At 40.0% G+C, this 25,652-nt stretch overlaps 1 protein-coding gene across 4 annotated transcripts in view; it reads right to left on the bottom strand.

The window, feature by feature from the left end:
• Positions 1 to 21,052, bottom strand: part of ITGB6 (integrin subunit beta 6) — a 56,627-nt gene extending 35,575 nt beyond the window's left edge. For 2 of the 4 annotated variants that reach the window (XM_040561800.1, XM_040561802.1), the window contains exon 1: positions 14,491 to 16,956. The gene's annotated coding sequence lies outside the window, so the exon portion shown is untranslated. Of the gene's footprint in view, positions 1 to 14,490; positions 16,957 to 20,843 lie in introns of those variants that run through there. The other 2 variants (XR_005821110.1, XM_040561798.1) reach the window with 2 other exon arrangements.
• Between the last annotated feature and the right edge of the window lie 4,600 nt (positions 21,053 to 25,652).

Genomic DNA, 25,652 nt, shown 5'->3' with positions numbered 1-25,652 from the left:
AGCTGGTGAAGACAGAGGTCTATGAGGACAATGTCCATAACTACACAAGGTCAAAATGAAGTGGAGTTGACTGAAAATGTTTACTAATACAGAGAAAAAAATCCTCCTATAAGAGCCATCCAACACATTTTATTTCCCTGCCTTTAGTTTACATTTGTGTGTACGTCCTGTACTACTGTTGCTATGCCTACAGCCTTGCAGAACTCCAAAAACTAGTGCTTGCCCTTTCAACGTACAAGTTCATTTTGCAGCTCTCACTAGCCCCTGGTAATATAACAACACCTCAAAGCCTGCACTCAAAGGACTTGATGATGGTTCTTCAGCCACCAAAAGACACCAGAAGTCTCCCAGGTTAAGGGCCAGCCAGCTGAACACCTGGCAGTTAGTAAAGGCTTATTTTTAGATTCAAGATATCAAACTTTTTTAGTGCAGAAAGAATAATACAACCTACATAAAACTCACAAATTCGGTTTGATAGCATCAGTTCTCCATTTGTTTGTGTGGTAATATTTTATATAGGTCTTGGCAAGGACAGCATGACTGGAGGCTAACTGCCTGCCTCTGAATGGGATGGCTGCCAAATCTGAGTTAAGTCTTGCCTTGAGTAAAATAACTAAGTTTCTGCAATTTATTAAGAACAGACCTCCCCAGATTGTAGAGCAGAGGAAGAACAGACAACAGCAAAACAACCACAAAAACACAAAGGAAAATATAAGGAGAGAAGAACCAAGGTTAGTTTTGACTTTTAAAAGCACTCACGATGAGATCACAGGACTGGACGGAGTGGGACTGACAATCTCAGCGATAGGGGCACAGGATGATAAGAGAGGTCCGGGAAGGGAGATAGCACCTACAAAGAGGGGATCTTGGGCAAGGCAAGAAAACCTAGGTAGGGCGCTGATATAATAGATTTGTTTTGCAATGTCACTAAACATCTTATGTGATATCTAAAGATAAGTTGACCCGGAAGTTTGTCTATTAATGTACTGTTTTACTAGCTTTAGCTATCACAGATGCTAGAAGAGCACAATCAGAAATAGCCATGCTGATGTGGGGAGGATGGCCTCTGAGGTCCTGGCACTGCTTGATCTGACAGCAAGATTCCCCTTTCTTTAAAAAGGTTTATAAGACAGCCTTGTTCTGTTAACTCAAACTAGAGGCATCAGCCCAATGAGGTATAACAAATGGTAGTTTATAGTACAGACAATCCAGTTATTACTGTTTTTATCAGCCACTACACGCTCATTTTGGAGCAAATTTTGGTCTTGCTTAAATCAGGGTTATGGTTTTACAATGACACATCCCAGCAGAATACAGCTGTTTATCTTTCAGTATGGGCAGCACTGAACAATGCACGTCTGTCCTTTTCTAAAAGGTAATAAAATTTGTACAGGATAAAATCTTTACTGCATTTTTCCCCATACCTGGCACTTACAATACGTGAAAGATAGCACAGAAAGATATGCTGGTCATCCAACCAACCTTTAACAAATTCATTAGTGAGTAGCCAACGTTAAACATAGAGAATGCAGAAAAATAATAAAAGAAAGCTAATGATGTGGACAGGGGATAAGAAATAAAACAAAAATATTAGCCTCAGGTAGCATTTCATTAATAAGGCTTTTTTTTTCCTCTTTAGAAAAAGCTACTAATGTATGGCTTTTCTGGGCCATTTTGCTGAATCCAAAAGTCAGCCTGTTGATTGGGTCTGTAAAAGTTCCAGAATGGGAAGTGTTTGCATACAAAAGCATGCCTCATCATTGGCTCATTCAAATCTAAAAAATGACTTCATTTTAGAAAAAATACCAGCCTCTCCTGCATACAGGGCATGAAGTGGTGTAGCATAATTACACATACAGGAAGACCAATCCAACAGAAATCAACAATTAGTTCCTCCTGTGCTAGACAAAGCCTGGAAGAGGCGGCATGTTAGCTCCAGTAAAAGCCTATCAGTCAATATAAAAGATCAGTATGTCCCTTGCTCCTTGGAGCAAGGAAAATCTCTTTGAATTAGAAGCTGGAGAGCTATTCACATGGAGGAGAAATTCTTGTAAGTGATCTCTCAGCTTCACACACAACCCAACACTTAACTCTCAATACTCTTCTCATACACACTCAATCTGAAAGCCTGGAAAAATACTGAGTAATTTGAAGTCTGGATGTCCCACACGCTGAAATGGTTCTGTGAGTATTTACAAAGGTGGGGGAAGTGTCTCCTGCCCTTCGAAAACATTTCTCTCTTCCTGTCCCTCATCTGCCAAGTCCTGTGGGAATGGAAGCAGTGAGATAGAGATCAAAACTTAGGGCAAACCTTTTGACCAGAAAGATGGTAACTGAAGATTATGCAAATATTACCGAGTAAGTGAGAAAAAAAATATCTTAAAAAGATGAAGCTGTTCTATAGCTGCACAGTCAAGTGGTTCCTGACTCTTGGGCCAGCAGAAATGGAAGGCACTTTTAGAAAAAAATCTTCCCAAAAATATATCCCTCACCAGCCTGACAGCCCTAGTTCCAAAGAACAACTACGACAGATGTTTCAGAGGATGACTGTCAATTAGCTAGGCAAGGAAGCCTGAAAAAGTTTCCAAACTTAGATTGAGCTCTAAGGAAACAGAGGTGGTTTGAGTAGCCACATAGCAATGGGAATATCAGACAATCCAGCACAGACTGCACACAAATATGGCAACAACACTGGAAGGACTGTCCTGCCCCCACCTTTGCTGGCAGTACTTTGGGGAGATCTGGCAAAAACATTTAAAGAGGAAACAACAATCCCTACATCAACATCAACAATCCCTAATGAACACTTGTGTTTAATGGGGAAATTCATCAAATTTAATGATGGTGAATGCAACTAATCGGTAACTTTACATTTTTTCTCTAAACTTTACTTTCTTTCTTTTTTTAGAAAACAACAGTATCACCTACCAAATCACTGTGCAAAATAAATAAATGTATTTGGATTTATGCATATTAGTGTTGTTTGATACTATTTGCTATCATTCTTTGTTAAACAGCACCCATGCAACACGGGTATTGCTCAAAACAGAAAACAGCCTCAGCCCAAAGAAACTGCTGTAAGCATTTGGGTCCTGTATAAATGACACAGAGCCTGCGGTACATGAAGACGTGCATGTACAGCGGCTGAGCTGCCCCTGTTGGATGTGTACTAACCTCATTCCCAGCTACGGGACTCGCACCAAAACACTGCTGTGTAGGTTAAGGCACAGACCCCTGCCAACATGTGGGCAAGTGCGTGAAAAGACGAAGGCTTCTCATAACTCTCTTCGTGTTTTGTTTGCAAGCACTGCTACACAGACGGTAGAGAGCAGTTTTAGAAGATGAACAGAGTCTGCAGCTCCTTCCAGCGGGTTGCATGAGCTGAATGGCCACACGTAGGAAAGGAATTTTTTCCCTCCGGCCCTGAACAAAGTGGGTTGTTGCAGATCCATGACTCAGGTCATGACTCATGCTCTGGTCTCCTCTTGTTTCCGGAGCAGCGCACCGCTTTTAGATGAAGGCAGAGCCAAGTCAACAACTTACCTCTGAACAAACAGAGAGGAAGAGGAGGAAGAAGGATGAATTGCTCACCAACTGTGCAGTGAACAGCAGGCAGACAACCCAGGGTGTTTTCAACCCATGTTCACCTCACCCACAGCTCTGACCCAGCTGGTTTCAGCTGAGGGCGTGAGCAAACCTTTGTCCTCAATTTCCTTTGCATGGTTGAGCACTCTGAAAGGTGTGTTTGATTTTCAGATTTGAATAAACTATCACACTCAAAGCCAAATAATCAAATCTCCCAACTGCACCAGGACTCAGGTGGAACCAGTGGAAAAATCACATGGTTTCCAACCAGGACAGTCAGCCAGCCCACAGCACTCAAAACATGCCAGGGATGCCACGCAGCCTATTGAATCTGGCCTAAGTTTCTGTTTGATTTTCACAGTTGCATTGTACACCTCCCTGCCCTATAAGAGTGAGGTGGTGGGACCCCAGAGGAAGCACCTCAGCTCCTTGCTGGTGGCTGGAACCGCTCTGAGCATTAGCATTAACCCCACAGCACTTAACTCCACAAGATGTCAGGTCTCTGCCCTTTAACTGGGAGCTTTCTGCAGCTTCCTCCATTCAGATTAATGCTGAGTGCAAACTCTACCTACTTCCCCTCTTACACAAAGGGCTAAAGGCAGCTCTGTGACACGCATGTTGCAGCTGTATAGCATGAAATGTGATGAATAAGCAAAATGAGCTAGGTGCAAATGCCTTGCTTTTGAAAAAGCTGGAAGGAATGTGTAAGCACGATGTATGCAGGCCTGATTTATCCAGATGTAAATTCTAAACTATGAGGCTGGGACTAAATCACTTGTAAAAAGTACCTTTTCCACTCTGGTCTTACACAGAGAAAATAGACCTCTACTTGTTATAGTTGACCTTGCTATACTTAGGGGTACGGAACTCCAGTGCTTTGCTCAAACATAGGGTTTGAATAATGTTAATCTAGAGTAGCCAAAATAGATAAGCATGTTTACTTCAGCATCCAAACAGCTGCTAATAACTGAGAAAGTGGGCCAAGACACTGACTGAAACCAGCTAGATTTATGAAGCTTTCAAGTTATTCTGAACATTGACGGTATGGTTTCTATTTACAGACACGCAGAATTCAGTCCACTCCTCCTGTCACAGGGCCCAGTCTCCTTCTGGGGAAAGAACAGGATTTAGGGTTTCAGGAGCTCTTTGTGCAGCGTGCTGCCATCTTATGGCTATTCTGCTATTCTGGAGTAGGTATTACTTTAAAACCTGCAGGCATAAAGGTGGTCAGTACTAACTCCCCTATGACCTTTTGGCAATATTTTGCCTGGCTACATATTTAAGAATCTTTGGAAACACTCATATCTTTGTTAAACGATTTGGTCATTTATGTTATATTCAGGTTATAATTTTTTGTTACCAGCTTCTTCTTCTTTCTTTTTTTTTTTTTTAAATTCCTCTCTCATCTACCGCAGTAAACAGAACATTATTTCCAGTCTTTGTTATAAGCTCAGTTAACATGATTCTGAAATGTCAGACTGTTTCCAATATCTTTGTTGATATAAATTATTCCTGTATTTTGCAAATCTTGTTTTATTGCTATGAGCACGTGCAGGAAGGAAATTTAAACCAGCAGGGTACATTGATATGTAAACAGGGATATTGGGAGAATGACCTTTTACAGAAAGATTAGTATTTCTGCAATTCTTAAAGAACTGGTAAGAAATGTTGATACTATATACCTAAACAAAAACCATGCAGGACCAAGAACATGCAAACGAAACACCTCTAAGTAAAAATAAAACCAACTAAATCAGTTTCAATTAGCTTGACTGAGTAATACAATAGGAATGAGGCAGAGCAGAGTTTCCCTAGCAGGGCTTTCTAGGAGTTCAAAACGATTGATGATGTAAAGCCTATTAATAATATTCGATTGACTGATACCTTATGCTTACCTCAGACATACAACAGCATCGCCTTGTTTTGGCTGGACAATTAGCAAGACCAGAATTACCACAATTTAAAGCATTTTTTTTTTAAATTTTCATTCATAATATTTTGCAGCATGTCAACATGTCCCAGAAGGCCATAAAGTCATGTTTTCTCTGTGAACCAATAGATTAACAGAAATTTCAATAGTTCAGCACTGTGAAGGATCTCATAGATACCAAATACGTGTCCTTGCACCTTATACAGCTGTGTTCATGAACTTATCAAAATCCATCATAAGACAGCTCAGACAGTTTCTCTTCCTGGCAGATAGGCAAATACGAAGTGGCTCTACTCACCTTTGCAGTATATGCAAGAACAAGGTGAATTCTGCATTATCCAACTCACAAGCAAATAAGCTCCATTTTACTGTGATACCCGCAGTCACAGTGCTTTGTTCCTGTTACTCTCACTAGAAGACTGTTTCAGTGACTTTACTCTTCTCATCGCTGGAGAGCTTCTAAACTCCAGCCTAGATGGACTAACTAATTTATATCCATTTGTTTTAGTGACAACATTGTCTGGTAACTTAAATAACTTCTTTCCTTTCCTAGTATTTGCCCTGCCCTTCGTTCCCCTCCCCTTGATGTATTTATAGACAGCAATTGTATATCGCTCGTTCTTTGGTTTGTGTAGCACTACTACTCTGCATTTCTTTCAATGCTCTTTCCTAATTATGGGTGACAGACTGTTCACAGCACTCCAGAAGAGCTCTGACCAACGCCTCCTACACTGGAGCCTCTACGTAGTATTCCTTCCTCAGCCACCTGCATCATATCTAAGGAGGATCATTTTTGCCTTTTCCAGGGCTCCATCCCAGCTCTGTGAGCATCCTTCTATGACTGATCAAGACATTATGGTCTTTCTCCTGTCCACTCGATAATCTGCAGTTTATAACAGAAATTATTTCCACCTCAGTTTGTGCTATTAAATTCAATCCCACGCCTCCAGCTCTCAATTTCTTCCACTCTATCTATGTAACAGGATGGATATTTTTCTTATTTGAGCATGCCATTTTTAGCAGTAATGAAAGCATTAATAATTTCAGAGATTAGCTGAAACTGTGATACTTGAAAATCTGTTTGTAATCTCTGATAGCCCAATAATTCCCTTTTCAGAACAGATGGTATCATCCATACATATTCTCAGCCCTTATATATTTAATCAAACATTTATTGCTTTCATTCTATTTTTTTTCCTTTTTATATTCACATCTTTATTTATTATTTCTAGGAAAACGTGTACACAATTTGCATATGGTTAAGGTCAAATTAATGAAACTGTAGATGTGAGGTCACTGTTCCTCCACTTTTCTCTCTCCTTTGATTTGATAGGTCTTTTAAGAAAAACTTGCTCCTGTATTTGAAATTTAATTTGGTGTTCTTTCAGCATTTTAGGATGGATGATGGACATCATTCCACTATGAGCCTACTCTGTTCTTTGGATTTAATTTTCAAATTTGCAAACGTTAGCTCTTATTTCTGTGGATTCTTACCATCTTGTTTATTTTCCTCTGTGATCTATACCATCCTCTTCACAGAAGAAAAAAAAAATAAAAAATTATTTGGCTTGGGCAGTACTTACACTGTCTTTAGTCAACACCCCGTCCTTACCACATGCCAGACCTCCCTTCATCTTTCTGGTATAAGAAGCTTTTAGTCTTTGTGCTTTGGTTTACAGATGGTTAGTCTGTTCGCCACTTAACAAATAAGACTGCACTCTACACTTCTTGGTTTCCAAGATACAGCTGCTTCCCCTATGTCTTTCACTGTTTGCTCATTCTTAATATATTTTTTTCTCACTCTCAATATAATTATTTATATATATATATACATATTATTTCTCCAGCAAGGTGTTAACACACTTCATTCTCTACTTACAGCAGAAAGTGCAGATTTATTATTATTTTTATATATATTTAAAGAAATTCTAATCGTCACGCTTGGAACTTTCATCCAATTGACAACACTAGCTAGTTTCTCCAGTTTCTCAAAATTTGTTCTTCTGAAGTACTGCATTTAACAGACCTATTTATGTTTATTCTTTCACTTATTTTCAATTTAATCAAGTTGGGATAACATTAGCTAGGTTATTTTCTACAACCAGCTGCTCTATGGCATCACTACCTAACAAAGACCACCTAGAATAGCATCATATTAGTCCAGTGACTGCATAGTGATGAAATCTGCCAGCTATCACACCCTGGAATAACTGGCTCTGCTGTTATCAGTAACATTTGTTTTATACTCTATTTCTGTTCAATCAAAATTTCCCGTAATGAGACAATGCTTGAAAGTTTTGCCTTCATGCCTGAAGTCATCTGTATTAGAAATATATGTAAGAGTCCTTTAGTGGTCCTTCAGAAGACCCTTATTCACCATACTTTGCCCCAAAAGTTTGACAAATTCCACCCCACCCATGCCGTCTCTGCATTGTTACTGAGTGATGCCTTTGTACATTTGCTTTTATTTTTAGTTTTCATAACAGTCTACACATCAGTTTAAGAGTGTTTCAGTCATACACTAGTCATCAACCATACTTTATTATCATTGAGAGATTCAGGGTCATCCTGGGCCCTGCACTTCTAGCCTATGTTTTCCTGCATGCAGTTTTTGTATATAAATACCTCATATTGTCTTCTATAACATTGCACTTTTTTTTTTAATTACATTGTTCACATTCTTTTTATTCCCAACATCGAGACCATCCACCTCATGTTCCCACCCATGTTAATACTTATTTTTCCTGTTCGTGTTGCATCCATCATACCTTTTTCTCCCCCATGCATTCATCATTTCCTTCTTTTCAGGACCATGCATGGAAATTACTTACAAGTGTCGCCCAACCTTCTCTCCTATTTTCTTGCTTACAATACTTTTACTGGTTATACAGATATATAAATGTATATTGTCTGCATGTGATATTTTGTAGTATTGTAACATGATGTAATCATGTTGTACTATATTGATATCAGCTACAGGAATACTACTTCCAGAAAATGAACACCACACTTGCTCAGATGGAGTTCATCTACTTTTTGTGAAAAATCCTCTGTCCTCTCAAAAGATAAATGCCTTAAAACACTCCCCATAACATCAATTCTTAAGACATCTGCTACTCTTTATTGTCTTGCATACTTTAACACACCCTCTTCAGGAATGAAACTCTGTAATGGTAGCTTTTCCTTCAGACAGATTTCCCAGTTTGTGTTCTCAGTGGTCTCTCCTTCCACCTTTTATCCTACAGTGTAAGCTGATGCAAAGTCATGTTTCATCTCAGAAATGACTGCATTGCCATAGATGCTAAAATGTCTTGTTTTATTAAAAAAATAAAAAATTGAAAAATGGATGCACATACTGTGCATGCATTTGCTTGGAATACAATCATTTCACCTTGAAATTATGCATCAGTAGTAACACTGATGACTTTTTATTTGTTGGGTACTTTTAAAATAGCTTCAGATAAGAGAAATAAGTTTTTTTTAAAAAAGTGATAAAGTAAAAGCCTGAATTTACTTTTGAACCTGAGTACCTGTAAAAAGTCTCATCAGGTCTCCTGAAGGTATTTTAGTCATTTGGAGTTAACCATTACCTGGAACTATGTGGGGAAAAAAAAAAAAAAAAAAAAAAAAACTATTCAAAGCCAGCCTACAATACAGTGTTGTGTTTAGGAAAGAAATGCAGACACTGAGTCATAGCTATCAGTTATTCATTATACAGTCAGTCTGTTATGATGCGACTCTTCCCAACATTACTCTTACTTTTGATTTACCGTATGTTACTTGACCTGGTGGATGAGACTCTATGTTAGGGCAAGACCCTACCCACCCTAATCAGGCGAGACACTGGAGAGTCTACTGTAAGGTCATCATATGGAAAACATAAATAAGGGTAAAGAGGTTAGTGAACATACTATTAGTCAACCTAACAATTACCGTGTGAGATAGGAAGAAAAGATACATAAAAATCCAGTTCTCCGCATGGATTGCAAAATGGCATAGAAAGCCTTATTGACAAAATCTAACAGAGAATGATATAATTTCTTCCCAGAGAGGAATACAGGATTTATTTATGAAGAGTGAAAGCTTTAGGAATGCCTATGCTGGTAGCTTTAGCACCTGAAGAACCAACCCTGAAACTATTATAATTTAGCACGTCTGGCTCATGAAACTGATTCAGGAGAAACTCTGTGGAAAACAACCATTACTGCAGAATCTGCTGTTTCACTATGCTGCTTTAGCAATGTTATTGGCCTGGAGGTAACTACAGCACGTGTCCATAAACAGGTAAGACAGACATTACTCAGCACCGTAAAACTCCCCCAAATTGGTTGACATCCAAGGGAATTTGCACCCTGTGTCTACAACAAACAAACATCCACCACTCACTGATGGTCTACAGATTTGAAGGAGAAGCTGTGCAGTTGCTTGCAGTCTGATGAAGCTGTGCAGCCTGCAGCCAGCACAAAGGATGAGCAACAGCTGAATTACTGTTAATTTGGAAGATGCATCTGAATGCCCTTTTAAATCAGAGAACAATAGCTGTGCTCAGGAATGTCTGAGAGGAACAGTAGAGACCAAGGAGGAATTCAAACAGGTTGTACACTGGTGCTATGACTACGCCTGGGGAGTGTGCCAGGCCACGAACATGTTATAAGCAAACCTCCAGGGAACAGTAAACACACAGTCTTGGGCTCACACACAGGAGGTGCCCCTTTCTCTGCATTTTCTATAGACAACAGTCAAAAATAGACTGGCTCCAAAGCTGGGCATATTAGGTGTTCACTGAACAAATCTGGGCCAGAAAATTAATAATCCAACATATCAACTGTTAATTTTATATATTTTTTTTCAGCTATCTTTGTGGAATTCAAAGTTATGGATATTCCTATATTGTTCTCTAGTTTGACCTTTCTTGCACAAGGGAAAACCACAAATGCCCACATCTTCCTGTTTCACGTTAACTTAAAGATAAAAGGCAATGGTACACGACCTACTACAGAAAATCATGGTAACAATTTCAAGTATGATTATATAATAAAGAGTGCCAGTAGCAAATTGAATATGCTAGCAATGGCTTGGAAAAAACTACATATTTATCTGTTCTCATGAAGTCATCATTTTCTCTCATTTTTTGTAAGCTTCTCAATATTTATGGTTTAAAACCTATAGAAAAGCAAACAAGAACATTGCAGTTACTTATTCAGAGTGTGACTGGGTTTTTAGAACCTGCTGATAAACAGCTATTCATGATAGCAGCACGAAGTCACATTACTGATAAAGGCATTCATTTCACAAGTCTCATTTAACATCGTTTTGCTCATAATAAAGCCTATTTTTCCCTTCATTCTCCACTGATATCTATGTTCTCATGTGTTACTATCTGATTTATTCTTACCACTTCTACAGTGGTATTTTTCTTTTCTCTCCCCCCTGCTTCTTCAAAAAACACCTCTTAGTTTTATTTGCTATGTTTTTGTGTTGAACAGTGATAGTTTGATTTAGCCAGTGCTTCTGAACTTACATATTTATGAATCTTTCAAGTCTTGGCCTTTTGTTTGCATTCTTCTAAGTTCACAGTCTTCATAGCATACTGTTTCCTTAATGGTCCTGGTACTGTGCTTCTTCTGTTATTATAGTGATGAAGAGTGCTTGAGGAAGATCACTCGTTGGAAGAAGCTGCTCCTCTCTTTCAACTAGTTCAGGCTCAGACAGAGCATCAAAAGCTCCTGCCTTGACAGCCTGTGGCTGAGACCTCTTTCTGTTTATAATTTCTATTAATACTCTGAATAACAGCACAGGCATCACAGATGCCCTGATTCTACAAGGACAGCAGGTAAATTCTGCCAGAAAAATAACAGTCCAGTGTTGAGAACAGGGGATTTCCAAATCTGAGCCTAAATGCCTGGGTGGAAGACAGCCAAACATAGGGGATACAGAAGCCAGGAAAAGGTCAGAGAGGGAGCAATGCTTGCTGAAGCTGATTTTAAACAGCCAGTTGAGGTATTGGCTGTGCTTTTAACATCCATTGCTACTGGATCAGAGGAACTGATGCTAGCATGGCACTGTGGGACCGAAGGAAGCAAGAAGCATCTTCCAATGATGATAAGGATCACTGTTACAAGTAGGTTTTCTGTCCTGGGGGTGGGAAGATGACAGCAGCATTTGCAGTCCTACCCTCTAGACAGTTCTGCTTGGGTAAGAAAAAAAAAACAACAATCTCTATATGACCTTAATAAGAAACCTCTGCAAACATAGCCATTAGGCTTTATCATACAAGTGCTATTCCTAGGTGGTCTGGTAGGGTCTCATTTCAGGAGCAGCTATCAGTAAATGAAACCTCATTTTGATCAGGCTCTGCCTCCCAGCTGACAAACCTACAGATGGCTGAGTATTGCCTTGTCACAGCCTTCAGGCTGTCTGGGTGCCAGCAATGGAAAAAAAAAAAAAAAACTGAAGGGGAAATCCGTCCTCAGGTCTGTACCTCTGTATCTCTGAGAGAAGGATGCCAACCACTGTGAGAACGGCGCTGCTCTGGCTCTGCAGGTCTGCTGAATTCACTGCAACTGCTTGGGTTGTTACTGGAAGTAAATGCTCGGCAAATGCATCAGGGAAAAATCTGATGTGTGAATTTGTGTTTTCTTAGATACAGGATTCCAGAGAGCAAGTCAGATAAGTTTTGGATGCTGTTGAGATGCTGACCAGGTCACAGGAGTCTGATTTATGAGGCATATTCCTATCCTCCTAAACTTTCAAAATGAAATGTTGTGAATGACTGCACAGGCATCTTATGAGTTTCCCCCAAACCCTTAGCAGACAGTGTGAATGTTTTAATTAAAGCTTTGACAGAGAAGTAGATCAGGACAACTGTATCATTTTCCTTTCGTGGCATGTTTCAGCAAGCTGATGCAGATTGCTAGGTCGATGAGATATATCAATATTATAAGACACACCATGTGTCAGGCTGAACACATTAAAGGCTGACGTTAAATTTTAACATGGGTCATGAATCACAGACTTATTCAGCCACCCAGAATTAATATCAAATGAGAAGTCTGGGTAACAAGTTTCTTTTGTTTTGGCTTTATATAAGTAGGAGGATGAGGAACATGAACAAAGGTTCATATACGAAAACAACTTGAACTCTGCTCACGTAGGAACAGTTCCGACATTCATGGTGCAGAGAAATTGACAGTTTGCACTTTATAGAAGAGCTTATCATAACTCTCTGAGAACTAAAATTTTGACAACTTGATGTTGGGGGAGCCTGTTAAGAATAAGTCCAGTAAAAAAAAAAAAAGTGGATATAAAAAACACCTTTTTAAAAAAATTGTCTCCCACATCTCCTAAAGAAAGAATAAGCAATGTTCAAACCAAAAGCTATTTTACTCAGTCCCTCTCCTTTTGACCATTTATTGGTATTCGTAGCTAAATTTTCTTAGACAGGTGCTCAACTAAAATTATTTGGGGTTAGACCTCAACCACACAACTCAGTCATGAAAACACAAACCAGTGACTTAACTCCACTGAGTAGTCTTTGACTTCACTGGTAGACCCTACAAATTGTAGTATTTACAAGATCTTATATTTCTATCCTTGGGACAATACATTATCATGATTCATTATTCTTTATCTGTCTTTTTATCTTCATTTCTTTTATAGCTCACCTCTGTCTAGACCAACACATAACTCCTTATAAACACAAGCTTAATCATAACCAGACATGCAAGCTCAGCTGGGCAAATATGTGATGTTCTCTAGTACTTCTCATCAGATCAAGTTTCCCTTTCTATTTCAGTAGGATGGAAATATTTTGTTCTCAGAAACAAAAGCCTTTATTTCCTTTATTTCCTCCTTATTGTAGGACATGTGTTGATGAAGTATGTCATGATGAAATTCCCTGTGGACTATTATTGAAAATACGTGCAGCAATAAGACTATTCATTCACTTTCTGCACATTTTTGGTAAGTCTGTGGTACCTCAGAACATGTGTCTCTCACTGAGGACAACACAGAAGCCTTCACAGGACTCTAACAGCTGTGCCAGAAGCAAGAGCTTTTTTGGCATCCTGAATAGCAGTAGCTCTACAATGAAAGGCCATTGTTCAAAAATGGCACAATCATTAGAAATGGTGGCACAGCAAAAGAAGCGCTGAGAGCATTGCAAACAGAGACGTAAGTAACAGGTCTATTCATAGCAGTGCTTTTCCCCGGGGAATGGAGGCTTGTGAGTGACTTCATTAACTGCTGACAGCAGACAGACTGCACTGCGCTGGGAGTGAAAGGGAAACAGTCATCAGATGGCCTCAGCCACAACTGAGGAAATGCACAGAAGAGATAACTGGCAAGTGTGGTGTTTTCTTCACTATTCAGAAAAAGTTAGTCATCCTTAAATGTAATGGTCTATTTCATTCCTTTTGGCAGAGCAATCTTTTTGTGTACAGACTCACGATTTGCACAAAGGGTTCTTCTGACAATTAAATGCACTGTTGGAAACTTCCCAAGTTGTGGAAGGTGATGTCTGAATTCCAGATGAATTGTTAATTGTAAGGAAAACCCCCAGATACCTTGGCATTTGTTACTTTCAATAGCCAGGAGAAGACACCTAGGAAGCCTTGTTATCTGTCAACGCCATGCTGTATTTGACCTCTCACACTGTGTGCAGTGAAATTTGCCTCACTGCACAGTCAGCTGAACCTGCGCTCTCTTTGGAGTCTCCAGCACATTTCTTCACAGAAACAGGGTTGTACAGACCAGATGACCTGTATCTCTAGAACTTCTCTTGACAAGCTTAAAAGCATCCACCCCTACCAAACCTACCTTGAGAGGGTGCTGTGTATTTGCTTGAAGGTGTTCTCCACACTCAGAAGACCATACTAACAGCTAAACAGTTGATAGCTGAAACACGGCATTTTCTATACATAATTACCTCCTACTTTGTTCCAAAAATAAAGATACAGAAAACAATGTCAGCTTACCTCCCATTCTCCAATACGCTTGAGCATTTTTTGGGCGCGGAGCAGACCTGTCCAACGCTGCAACAGTCTTGCGCAGCAGCTCTGCTTCCCGCTGTATCACAGGGAGCTTCTCTTTCTCTGCATGGCAGCTTTCTTGCTCCTTACCAGCCCTGCAGCTGACCTTTCTTTTTAAAAGCACACCACTGTCCTGCTCCTCCTAACTTCAATTTTCTCTGTGGACCCTCCACACTCACTGGGTGGCTGCACTTCAACAATTAGTACCTTGATTGTTGGCTTTCTTTATCAGGTTTCTCACTGTCCAAACCCTATCTCCTCTAGAAGGTTTAAAGAGAACTTGCCTAAAATGCCACCAGTCAAAAGTCCTATTCTTCCCAGAGGAAATACTACTAGTCCTTCATAACCAAGCAGGCTATTTATAGGGATGGTGACAGTGTGTCTAACCCCATAGCACAATGAGCATGAGACAGTCCACAGAAGACATGATGATAGAGGCTGTTCATAAAATCAAAACTGGAATTCATATGCTGTATGTCAACAGTGATTTAAGCAACCACTTTCTTGCCCCTCTCCAGGGGGAAGAAATAAAAGCCCTGTTAGCACAGGGACACACAGCACAATCTCTCTGGAATAATTAATCCATTACTTTAGAGACTGATGTTAAGGCCATTCTGATTTTTAAAGGCTTTTATTTGCTATAATCTTAATCTACTCTATTCCTGTAAATTCAGTACTTCTGCCTCCAGCTCACTTACTTTCCGATCAGGTCACTTGTGGTTCCTGAAGGCGCGTTTTCCCATTCCACTGTAAGTTCATTGTAACAGATCAAAATTTAGGTTCTTTGACCAGGTTAGCAGAACGTGCTTAGTTTGGGATGCACAAAAGAATCCCAGACAAAATCAGAAAAAGCACTGAGGCAGAGTTACCTTAGGATATGAGCAAGAAAGCATCAGCACCAAACGGATTACAACATAGAAGAACAAACACCTTATCTCTCTTCTAACACACTAAGTGGGCACACGGAACAAAAGCACCCCAGCATATGTCTTATTTTTCTGGGCAGGGGATGAAGAGCTGGGGCAGCACTGTATGAAAAGGGAAAGCAAACAGAAAGTAAGCCGGGTGAGGTCAGGATCTATTCTGGGAACACATGGAGGAGAATTGGAAAAGCAGGAGTGAAAGATCAAGCAGGGGACATTATGTGTAACAGGGCTGGGGACTGCTGTGCCCAGGGCACCCTGAGGTGGACCAGCAGGGACAGCAGCCACTGGCCCCCTCACCACACCAGCCTGCCCACTGCAGGGGCAGAGGGCCCCAGAACTCCACCACAGGCCTAGGCCCCAGCTGGAGACCTCTCACCACCAGCAGTTGTGGTGTTGATGCTACTGCTGCTTCTTCCTATCCGCTAGACTAAATAAAGCCAAACCCCTCTCTGCTAGGCCCAAGTAGAAGTGTAACAACCACCTCACCCTGCCTGGTGCATAGCCCTTTCAGCTGACACCCACAGGTGGGGAGAAAACAGGCCCAAGATCACTCTCTCCCTGCTGCAAGGTTTGGGGCCTGCTGGAGGTTACTTTAATACCAGTATTGCCTACACCTGCATCTGCTTTTTGACAGAAACTTGCCTTGGGCCCGAGATGGCTTTGCATTCAGTACAGCCCATGCTGGGGTGTGAAAGGAGAGGGGTGGAAGGCTATTTCCTCTGAGAGCATTCAGTCTGTGGAGGTGGTTCAGGTGAAAGGGAGGAGGAGAACAAACAGCAGGCAGGAAAGCTTCAGGGAACTGTGCATGGACCCAAAATGGAGGTGACAGTAGCAGCAGTGAGGTCAGAGCGGAGTACTAAGTTACACTGTAAGAGAAAAGTGCCTTAGGACTGGATGGAAAAACTGTCAGAGAATAAATTTTGCTGAGGAGGAACAGTAACACTCGTTACCACCTATAAACCTGAATCGTGGCTTTTTATTGATACATCCCTGAGAGCTAATTAGGGCCTAAAGTTGTAAATTGGCAGCTGACTTGGAGGCCAGAACTGTCTGGAGAACATGTATGCGGAGCAAGGTGGTGGGAGGCACTTCCCTGCCCACCCCATTTCCAGCTTTTAGCCTCAGTTAGTCATACACAAGCCACTAATCACCTTGGCAAGCTGTGCCTGGTGCACAGGGTCACCGAGCAGTGCCTACCACATGCTGAACTCAAGAGCTGCTCGCAGTTACCAGGGTGCATGGGATGAAGGAAGCTGGGCCCAGCTGGTGCAGGCCGCTGAGACACAACATGGCTGCAGCACATGGCATCTGCCTCAGCATCACACAAACCCACCAGCTGAGCTCTGTGGAGCAGGCTCTGATATGTGTTTATACATGCTTCTGTAATACAAATCATAAAGGCCTTTTCCCTGGGCTTTTACTGTCAATGTGATACTTGGGGAGTGGCACATTAGGGAATACTATTAAGTGCCCTTGAAAACAGAATTTAAATGCCTAAAGAATGACTTTCAATTATAATTATATCATGTAGTTCATTAGAGCTGGGGTGGTGATGTTCTTTATTTTTGGTATTTTTATTTACTTAAATAAGTGTAAACTTAGTGTCTAAGTGAAACACCCAAAGTCCTCCTTTCACTAGAGTAGCCTAGCTACATTTTTAGAACATTATTTTTTGCACTTTATTTATTTATTTATTTTAAATCTGATGATTTGGGGAGGATAGGTGTAAAAATAAACTCCAACAAGTCAGGATGCCAGACACATGCTAGGGAGGACAGAATAATCTCTATTTTCCTTAGTTTCCATATGGGGCCTAAATACCTGCAGCTCAGGTTGACAGTACATTGTTGTGGCACTTACCTTTTTTGCACCAATTTAATACAGAGGTTGCTGCAAATAATAACTGAGCTTTCTTTGTCCCTCATATGGCTTGCATTCCCCCCCCCCCTTTTTTTTTTTTTTTTGAGGAAACATTACATAAGCAATGAAGTGAGCCAAATTTATACTCTGATACCTAGACGTCATCTAACAAGTGGGACTGAATCAAGATTAAGAAACCAATGGACAGTAGCAGAATCTGTATGATTAATGGCTTTGGGACAAAGACGTTTTTAAAGCCATCTCACTAGCAGCACCTGAAAATGCATTTAAGGGTGGGGTTTTTTTTGAATGATATATAAAAAAAAAACCTACATGCAAAGTGACAGAGGAAGACTGAGCCAATTGAGTAGAGATGGTTGAATTTTGCCTTTGATTCCTGGAGGAATATATTGCTAAGAACTATAACAATTTGTCCTTAGATATGCACTCCAGGGAAAAATATTACTCAAGTTGTGTTACCATGATTTTTCTCTTTCCTTCATACAAGCATGAAACAAACAAACAAAATATACAAGATCTGAGAACAGATTCATACCATGTATAATTCTGTTACTTCTGATCAGTTGTTTCTTCAGTTATCCATAAAGACCAAGAGTCATGGAAATTTTGAAGAAAAAAAAAAGATGTTTGTCAAACACGTGTGCTCCAATGCACGAACAATAAGTAAGACCAGAAAATACTTTTCCTGTGTTATAATGCAGCCTTTCCATCCCCAGAAATTCACTGTTTTTCCTCAGAGAAAACATTTATTAGTTCTGTGCACTACCCTGAACTAGGTAAACCTCACAACTGTAAGATCAATGGTGGCAAAACAGAGGATCTCATATACAGTGAACAAATTACATCTAAAATTACTTTTGACATGCCCAGTGAAATCATATGCTGTTACTGCTTGTGACAGTCTACCTCACCAACCATATTGAATTTGCCTAGATACATCCCTGATAGCTGAAACTGCAGATGACTGGCCCCAAAATATCTAGGACTGGCCCCAAAAGATCTAGATCTGGAAGGCCAACAAACTCCCATGTGAAAACTTCATCAGAGCATGGAAGATAAACTCACGTATAACTCCACTATGCAAAATTAAGTGATAGAATTACCTGACCATTTTCTGGGACAAATTCTTGCTGCTGTGTATTTATTTATTGAAGATAAAACTTATGGTCAGATATGTCAGGCCTGTGTTCCTGACGATACTTAATCAAACTGTGGCTAACACTTTCTGCAATTTTTGTGTTAAATGAAGTCATATATAACTTTAGATCTTGATCAACAAATATTGCCTGCACTTGATTTGTAGATTAAAAAAAAGATACTGAAGCTGGTAGTGGAAGCAATTCATATGTTATTACTTCTATTACACTACAACCTCAATCAGAAGCAGATCTTTGTGGTAGAGATTGTACAAATGTAATTACTTATGATATTAATACAATTAAATTAATTTAATAAGAAATAAAATTAATTATAATTAGAACTCATTCACCAGGGACACAACAGAGGTGAGAATTCCACAGCAATAAAGGGGTGCATACCCTGTACAGAAGTTGCTAGAAAGGAAGCATGGCAGTAGGGATGGACTGAAAGCATGATCAGGTCTGTAAGTAAACAGCAGCACAGCAAAAAATGGACTGAGGAGGTACATTTGTGATGTTACAGGAGTCAATGAGCTTCACTTCTGCTCTTTGGTAAAGGGACTACTAAGTACTGTGCTGGGGAGAAATGCAGGCACCCTTCATTGTCTGCCCCAGACCAAGTACAATGTCATAAATCATTAGAACGGAATCTAGTATTAAATATAAGTAATTTTATCTATCACAAGCCTGAGTGAAATGCAGTGCAGCTTTAATAGTCTCAAAGTATTAATAAGGAAAATATAGATCAGTCAAACTCTAGTTTTCATAACTGTTAAAACAGTTAATCCATCTAGTACCATCTAGTGAATGATTATAGGTGTTGTATGGGACTGATTTTTTAGCTGAAGTTGCAGATCATTTCCGTACCACTTTAAAATTTCATTTTAAAAACATTCTTCATGCAGTAAAAAAGCTGAAAAAGCCAGAATGTGTTTAGGCTGTATAAGTGGACTATGACCTTCTTCATTTCATGTTTAAAAAAATAAAAGATATTGAAGTGATGCATAGTTACAGCAACCCTGAGAAAACAGCTAAAAGTGTAACTTCAAACATACTATTTCATAGCCAAATCAATTTCTGAAAAACCTCACAAAGTAAAGGACATACCAGTAAGCCTTTCATGTTATTTACACAAATTATAAAAATAAATGAACATTGACAAACTTACCTATATTTAGGAATGAATTATGTTCTCCTTCTCAGAGTCAGCTTCAGTATTTTAACAAGAAACTTACCGGAACCGTAATGTAATTATTTATAAATATATTTTTCAATAATCAGTTGAATGTATGTTTTGTATTCCTAGCGGCAAATTACAGCGATAATAGGAACAGACCTACTCTATGTGCTATGAAGCCTTTAGCCACACATTGCACTACTTACCATTCAGGACAGACCTTCCAATTCAGAAACTGCTGAATGCATTACCATGCCCATTGTCAAAAAACTCTGCTAGACGTATCATTTATCTCTATTGTGGTAATAAAGAGATTCCTGGCATTCTGGTATTAAGAAACCAGAAGTAATATATTAGTTTTAATTTTCCTCTGCTACTTAAAAATGAACACATATGATAGAGCACATAGTTTAGAAGACTATGAAGATAGCGTCCTATCGAATGACAGACTGTCTGGTTGATTTACATGAAGTACCAAGTGCTCATATGAGAAAAGGTTAAAATTAGATTGACGAGCAAATGTGCTACCAGACTGCTGGCTGACAAATGGCAAAGTTATGCCAATGTATTACTTATTCTGGAGGCGCCCAAGAAACAAGCAGGAGGATAGTAATTCATGTGCTAGAATACATTCACGTTTAGCATAAACAAAGAGTCCTCAGGGTCTGCAACAGGAACATATTAGCTATAAGTAATTTCTGTCAACAAATAAGTCAGTGGTAAAATTTGATTATTAGATACGGAATTTGAAAGACTTATGATTTCTTAAGTCAAGAACAGGCTGCTGTGCTGTCATTTAAATTAGTTCAGAATAATGCCCTGTTGAATGACTACATTGTTCTTCCAATAAATTGACTATTGTGGCTACATCCTCCTTCCTCCTACCAGTTAGACAATGCAAATACAAATTAGTCATGTAACTTTTCACCGTGGCTCTCAGACTGATCAGACAATCAGTCTGATTGTTTCTCAGTCATCGTGAGGAGTAGCCTAGTTAAGTGATGGTAATTCCTTTGTCTTTCTCCTTTCTTTTAAGCAAGTTCTCCTGAGATCCATGCAGTCAGCTACGTGAATCACTTCGTTTAGAAGTGTTGTCTGAGAAAAAAAAAATTACTTGTCTGACTGAAGACACTTTAGTTCTTAAAATTCAGCAGCAAACATGCATCACAGCCTAACCTTTTTGCTCTGGGCACTCAGCAGATCTGAAAATAAAGCTGTATGAGAGATGGGTGCTAAAATCATCATGTCAGGGATGCAGAATGCTTCTGTAAGCATTAGCTTTAATAAATAGCAGCTGGATAGTGGTGATAATGAATAATTACCAGTCAGATGTGTCTCAATTTTGTCTACAGACTGGAAATAAGATTCTGAAAGAGATGGAAATGAGTTAAATTACTGACAGCTTCTACTTTTTAACTCACAGCTTAACTAGTTAATACTTAAAATGAATGAAGTTGTTACTTTATCAGGCGGACAATACAAAACAGGATCTTTCTCCCTCTGACATTAATGGAAATTCAGCAGCTCACTCCTGTGGAATTACAGGCTATAGGGTGAATTTTTAAATATGTAAACATGAATTAAATGGGATTTTACAAAGCGGACAATATTGCTTGATCCCGTTCCTCATTGGAACAACTTTTTTGACATTTTGTTAATATGAAGCTACGTTAAAGCCTTAACAGACCCAAACCCATTTGTCAGCCTGTTTCCTTGGGGAAAAAATGTTCTTATTCCCTTTCAAATAGCCATGACAGACAGCATGTTAGGAGAGGGAGCTAATTGTCCCTGTTAGTCATCACCTTGTCAGGATGACTGGCAGCCAGTAGACTTCAGACTTGCTTGAAAAGCTAAAGCTAGTTAAGATCTCCTTAAGTGTGGAATGGAGAGACACCTTTAGACTTGCTACCCCTTGGTGACACCTGAAAAACTGGTCCAATATTTTATGCGAGGTCTTTAATATGTCTAGTAGTTTCTTCTTCTTCTTCCAAAACTACTGTCAGGTAACAAGGGAGGAAAAAGGGGAACCCAAGGTCTGAATCACAGCAAGGTCTCCTTCTAGCCTCCTCCCCCAGCAATATTATTCTTGCAAGTGAGTGATGATCAGGGACATGTAAGAGCAACTTGTTACCATCTAAAATAATCCACTAGGGTGCAAAATAGCCTCTATAAAAAGAGTAACTATTTCTGGAAAAATCTCTGCTTTTAAAAACTATAATATATTGAATGGAATTTACCATCTGAGTCTTCACAAGTAACTGTTGGAAGCAGCTATTAAAGCAGGTATTAGCCTAGATTCAGATCTTGTACAAACAGTTGTAGTTCCTGTGAATATGATCACACTGACAGGCTGGTTTCAGTCCTCTAGGCAAAAGAGAGGCAAAAAGTGAGAGACGCTAGCAGAGCATCTGCTAGTTAGATCAAAAAAAGTCTGTCTCGTTGGCAGAGCTATTGTCCTTTGGTCACACCAATCCTAATTTGAGTCCTGCTTGCAGCAGCATATAAAACCTGTGACAAACATAGTCATGCTGACATTGAGGTGGCTGCCAAAAGAAGATAATTGCAAGTGCTCAAGACTGCAAAGGAAAAGAAAGAAATGCAGAGGAAAAAAAAAAAAAAAAGCTTTCAGGTCTGAAGTTTGCAAAATAAAATAAAATTATTGGACTTCTTTTTCTCCCCAATCCTGGTTCAATATAAAAAGCAATCTTCAAAAATTACAAACACACGCCTGGATCAGATCCTTGCCCAGAAATACAGATCTGTGTCTGTTCACTGTTTAGCCTAAGGCTAGGGCGTATGCAAAACAGAAAAGTACTTTATATTTCCAGACTTACAATATTTTGTACTTGTTATTCACTAATGTCTATGAACTGTCCTATTTGTTCTGGTTGCTCTTTGGGTCTTTTATTTTGTCTGATACAGCAATTGGCCTGTCCAGAAGTGATTCATCTAATTACTTTGAAGAGTGACAAAATCCCTGGCAGAGATTAACAAATACTTCTTGTAGTCCACATCTAAGAAAAAGATTGTGTAGGTCAAAATCGCTGGCCTCGCCTTGGTCATTAATGATACAGTATAAGGCTGAGTACCCAGCAGAATTAGAGGTGAACCGTCTGAAATGTGTACGCAAGCTGATTTCTCTTGATCAAAAGGGATGCTACAAAAGGCTTCTGAGACTTGAAGCACTAACATCCTGTGGGGATTATGGTTAATTTATTCATTAGATTCAAGCTGTACTGCAGACAGACAAGGCAGCAAAAATAACTATCATTTCTGTTGCCCTCCTCCCTCCTTCCTCATCTCTATTACCAATCTGGATAGATACAGAAGAATTCATCTTTGATGACCACTGAAAGGTCTTCTTGAATGAACGTTGCAAAAATGAGCAGACTTTTCTGTATCAACCTAAATATTTTGCACACTTTTGTTTTTGATATAGAAGTTTCATTTAGCCCTCAAGATACCAATTTATTTTCAGAGCTTTATTTCATTCCTGAAAAAGGCCTTTGTCTCTTTTATGCTTTGTTATGAGTGAACATAATTTTAATTGTCTTGGCTCTTATGAAAATAAAACTATAATATAGGGATACTGCCAAGAGTATATGCAAATAGACTGGCTTTGAGTTAATGGGGAAAAAGGTTTCTAGGTCTCTTCTGAGTAGAATCTTTGCAGTGTGCTTGACTTCTCCAAAATCTCTTTGCTGTTTTGTTCCTGTTGTATACCTGTCGCATCCACGCTACTTGTCGATTTTCCCTGACCCTGCCTGGAACACTTGTGTTTTTGGTGATGTTTGGTTTTGATTAGATTCCTGATTTATTTATTTATTTATTTCCCCACTGGACTGTGACAAGCACCCTTGTGCATTTCATTGCCCAAAATAAAATTAGGTTTTGTTTTATTTTGTTTTTCCCTCTCTGACAGTAGGACACAATCCTACTGATGGCTTAATGATGAATAATAACATTATTGGAAATGTGAGCACTTGCATTTTATCTTGCAAAGGTGAGATGACGCGGTGTTTTTAATAATATGTAACTATAAATGCACCCTAATTACAGCCTACAAATGGGAGTTCACCTTTTTGATTATTTCAGCTTATAACGAAGATGCCCTCTGGTGGCTGCGAGATAAGGTATTTAATCTCGGGTAGGAACAGCACTGGGATAGATGGGGGGGGGGTCTCCCCAGTCTGTTCCCCGACTGCACCAGCAGTCAGAGGAGGAGGCTATGGCGGCGCTGAGATCAAGACCAGCACAGAGTGCTCCCCCCAAGCCCAGGGCTCTGCACCTCCCGTTCACTTGTGCAAGTCCCACTGAAAAAGGACGGCTCCCCAAGGTTGGGTTTGTTGATGAGCACAATGTTGCTGAGCAAATTAACTGCAGCCTTGAAGCGGGGCAGGACTGCGCATTGCAGGGCTGATCACATGTCCCCATCTGGAACAGATGAGCTGTGCATATGCTTACTGTAATACACGCAATGGTATGTTGTGTCCTGAATTGTTTTCCCAGAGATGACTGGCTAGTTTCATCTGCAAAATATTTTCAGGAAAGGAATTCCTGGAACTGCTTTTTTTTTTTTTTTTTTTCCTTTTTTTTTTCATATATATAAATACATATATATGTGAACTCTGGATATTCAACACTCCAGTACCAAAAATTTGCCCTCAAATGGAGGGTAAATCTTTGCAATTTTTAGAGACATCACAGTGCAGATGAAGCTAGACCACTTTCTTAAATACGATTTACTAAGAAACAACTATATTAAAAAAAAAAAAAAGTTGAAACTTGGCCTTGGTTTTTAAGATTTATTTTCCCATTTTTGTATGAAAGCTTACTTCCCTACTACTCTTTTTGCTCAATAATTGCTGTGGTTCAGGAGCTCACTGAACAGCGACTGCATGAGCAGCAATGTACTTTTTCTGGTGTGAAGCCTGTAACTTGGTGTCGAGCTGCCTCCTTTCCACTCACATAGGCAGCATCCTCCTACTGACAGCTGGAACTATGGAAAGTGAGCAGAGCACGGCTGAAGGAGGTCATGAACCTAAGATACACGCAGCTTGTAACTTCTGGAACATTTTTTATTTCTTGCAAGCTACACCAGCCCCTCTAAAAGCTGTTTAAAATCCACTTTTTGTTCTGTACTGGCAAAAAGCAGCGACACCTGGAGCTCTTTGAATACCCACTCCCCTGGTTGCACTCGAACAAGATTTTCTTGATACCAGAGAGGCCTGGAGCATGTCACCCTGCAGCCCCTGCCACCAGCCCCCCTCTCCCCGGGGTTAGCTGCCTGTGCACCCTGCATCCCAGCCTGACACAGCCCAGCTGCCGGGCCTTGGCAGGCTGCTAGGGCAGGGCTGTGAGAAAGCCCGGGGAGAGTTAAGAAAGGTAAAACTGCAGAGAGGAGTAGAAGTGTTGAGACAGGTTGCTGGTAGCTCAGGGATTCAAGAGGGAAAGCAGCACCGTGGAAATGTGTAAATACCATCTCGAGAGAACTGAGGCAGCTCAGGCAGCGTCAGGGGTTGCAGGGGCAAATCACCAGTGCCAGCAGCACTGACACAGCTCGGCAAAAGGTGGAAATGTGGTGAAGGTCTGCTGCAGGACTGAACCTTCCCCACCACGCAATGCCTGCCTGGCCCACAGAGCCATGCAGGGGCCTTGCTGGGTGAGCAGGGCTGGTGGCTTGGGAAGGCCTCCCTTTCCTTTCTGCGTGGTGTTCAGTAACCGCTTTATGCTCCTAGGTACCTCTGTGCTGCTTACAGGTACTCTCTGAGCCTGAACAGCCTGATACAAATGAGAGGTTGTAACAAATAGCTGTAAATACATTTTCAGATTTTTCACATTCACTAGAAAGAAAGAAAAAAGAAAGAAAAGCAAAGTATTTTCTTGTCAGTATAAAAATATTTCCTACTGGGGAAGGACTGAAGTACACAAAGGAAAAGTTATTTACTGTTATTACTGTTGCTTATTTACCAAAACATCTTATTT

Source organism: Cygnus olor, chromosome 6, assembly GCF_009769625.2.
Source record: "Cygnus olor isolate bCygOlo1 chromosome 6, bCygOlo1.pri.v2, whole genome shotgun sequence".
NCBI classification, from domain to species: Eukaryota; Metazoa; Chordata; class Aves; order Anseriformes; family Anatidae; genus Cygnus; species Cygnus olor.
This window is presented reverse-complemented; position numbering and strand designations above follow the sequence as displayed.